Source organism: Eutrema salsugineum, unplaced genomic scaffold, assembly GCF_000478725.1.
Source record: "Eutrema salsugineum unplaced genomic scaffold, Eutsalg1_0 scaffold_2, whole genome shotgun sequence".
NCBI lineage: Eukaryota > Viridiplantae > Streptophyta > Magnoliopsida > Brassicales > Brassicaceae > Eutrema > Eutrema salsugineum.
Window position 1 is genome coordinate 11,851,123 of NW_006256829.1, and position 3,377 is coordinate 11,854,499.

The window sequence follows — 3,377 nt, forward strand, 5'->3', positions numbered from 1 at the left end:
ATCAAAGTTGTTGGATCGAGCAGCTGCGAATCGTGAATTTGGATATCACCAACATTGTTCTCAACAGAGGCTGACGCATCTTTGCTTTGCGGACGATATCATGGTATTCTCGGATGGTAAAGAAAAGTCTATTGAGGGGATAATTCATGTTTTTGAATTGTTCGCGAAAATGTCTGGCTTGGGAATAAGTCTGGAGAAGTCGACGATCTTCATGGCTGGCGTATCGGATACGCAGCGCACCTCTATACTAAATCGATTCTCTCTAGCTGATGGGAGTTTACCAGTTCGCTAGCTCGGTTTGCCTCTAATGACCAAGAAAATGACTAAGATGGATTACGCTCCCTTGGTGGAGAAGATAAAGCGATGCATTGGATGCTGGACAGTTAGACACATCTCTTTTGCAGGCAGATTACAGCTTTTGGCTTCGGTGATTTCTGAAATTTTGAATTTTTGGATGGCTGCTTTTCATCTTCCGAGTAGCTGTATCAAGGAAACACCACCGAAGTGATATCTTAAACTCAATTGAATACGCCATATGTAAGGGATGTAACACAGAGAGATATCGTAGAACACACACAAATGCAAAACTCCTTTTGCTTTCTTATTAGGAATCACTTAGACAATTTAAACAATCTGTCTAATCAGACTTACACGACACAGCCAAGCTGTTCGACACTGACCAATCCCTAATCTACCCAACCTAAACACAACAACAGTTGTGCACACAAGATATAAGTCGCTCACCCAGAACCCTAAATCTCTCCCTTAGTCTCTGATGATCTTACTTGTCCTTTTGATGCTTTGAACGGCTAACCCTACTTGGTTCTCCACACCAGGCCTATATACCGCATCTCTTTTAACCATGCGTATATCTCCTTTCCTTTTGTTGTTGAGATTCTGATCTTCTTTTCTTGATCTGCAAGATCTCCTCTCTTTCCTTGTTGTAGTCGTGCCACGTCATCTTTCTTTCCCGAGCTTGCGTGTCACGAACTTCTTCAAATCATTTCCCGCTCTTCTATGTGTAACACACATCACCTTGATAAGCTGCCACACTTACATTCTCCCCCTTTTTATCTGAATGTGCGACTCCAAGCTTCCTGAGACAAACCCAACCACACACAACAAAACAACACACTATGTATGTGCAGTTAGAGTGAGCAAAGACTTAGAGCAAGCAACTTCCATTCAAAACACAAAGAGACATTGTCTGAAACTTAAAACAAACGATTAACTCAAGTCATCCAAACATAAACGCACGAAGTTCAATCACCCAGCACACACATCCAAAGCAAGTTACAAAGAAAAGACAAGTTGAGCTCTAGTGTCCTGCCCATTCATTCTCATCCACCGAATTCTCACTCTGCTCCCCCTCAGCCGACCCATCATCATCGTTCTGCTCCCCCTCAGCTTGGCCACCATCATTTGAGACACCATGATCCATGTGTCGCCTTAGTTCCTCATATTCTCCCCCTGCTTGAGAGGACATTCAGATAAAACACATGTGAAAGCATTTCAGTAAAAAGAGCCAGCAAAACTTACCTCGAACACGTATCTGAACCCGCTTGAGCCATGTAGCCAGGTGCTCCAGGTCCGCAGCCAGAGACGGAGCCACTTGTGGCTCATCATCACCGGATCCTTTTCCAGCTTTCGGATCTAAGGTGATTTTGAGGGGAGAACCTGCAAGAGGGCGGTCTCCACGATGACGCGGCATCACACGCTGAAATCGGAGCAATTGATTGATGAGATTCGGGAACATCAGCTTGAGGTTGACCATGTCAGGCGTGCGCGCAGCCATCAGAATTTGATCGTACACCAGTTTGCCAACATTGAGCTTGTTCCCTCGAACAATGTACGCGAGAAGACGAACCCGCTCCTTGACCATCGTGGTGTTATTGGTAGTCGGCATCCAGTTACAGCAGCAGAGTTTGTAGAGGACTCCGTGGACAGGGGTGAGATGTCGAGAGCGGAAGCCCTCCCAGCGGTTTTTCCGACCTCCAGAAACCAAGTGCACAGCATCATCAATGTGAATTTGCTCCCAGTCACCGTAGGGAGAGGAGTCATCCACCAGAAACATCTTGTTAATGATCTCCGGGGTAAATTCAAACATCAGACCACGAATGTATATGAGATTCGTTCCAGCCCGATACTCTAAGTCACCCAGATTAGCGTAGAACTCATGAACCACGGTAGGGCAATAGGGTTCCACATCGAGAACAGTATAGATCAGACCAGCGACATCGATAATTTTTCGAGCTTCGACCAGTTTCGGATCATCCAGAGGGAGGTATTTCTGATTGTGAAAAGAGCGAACAGAAAACGAGGCAAACCTTTCCTGAGCAGCGAGAGAAGCAAAGTTGTTGTGAGGTCGACGGTTAGGGTATCTGAGCTCTGGGTGCATGCGGTCATACTCCACTTGTGAACGCCTATTCGCAGCATATCTTCCCTCGAGATCAAGGTAAAGAGGGTGATCAGCTTCACGCGAGTCAAAAAAATCCGCGAGATCCTCCACAGAGTCTTCCTCCATTTCTTCGGCCGAGGAATGTGCAAAGGAGTTGGAGAATTCAGCCCTCGATTCAGAGGATCCTTCGAACAGCGGTCTGAACTCATCCGCTCCAGTGGATCCATCAGAGTCATCATCTTCAGCACTCGGAATGTCGATTGGCGCTTTTCCTGGTCGCTGAAGAGCCTTTCGTCGGGCCCGAAGCCGAACGAGTGCTTCAGCCAGGGTTTCTTCATCATGAGGAGCGCGGCGTCGAGAGGCTTCGATGGCGGAAGCAAGAAGCTTGGCGGTGGTAGAGCGAGTGTTGCGAGGCATTGCGATGGACAGGGCGACAGAGAGCGACTTAGGCAGTGGCACACAATTTAGGGTTAGTGGCACATGAAACGTCAGCAGCACCTTTTAAAGCCTCGCGGGAAAAACCTAGTCTCACACTCAGCCCATTCTTAGTGCACAGACAGGCTTTATAAGCCCAGAAAACACAAGCAACACCAGGAGCCCATTCTCCCACTTATAGCGAGATTTGGTAAGGACCCCATGCCCTGATTGAACATGTGACCTGGAAACGACTTAAGATAGATTCAGCCATGGCAAATTCACAGGATTAACGGGAGTGTGACACACGTAGAGGTGTTGAAATGGGAGAGAAGAAAAATTTCACCGAGAAGTCTCCTTCCATGACCCAGACATGCGGCATTTCCTTAGCCAAGGTGCCTTCACACACCTGATCAACTGAGGAACAGAAAGACTAGTTAGCGTCCAACGATCTCCAAGGCCGCTAGCGAGACATCCAACTTCACAGTTTTCAGGGGTGTGTGCTTCTCCTTCCACAATGGTTCCACACAAGACGAAAGACAGAGACTTAGTTCAGCCACATGTT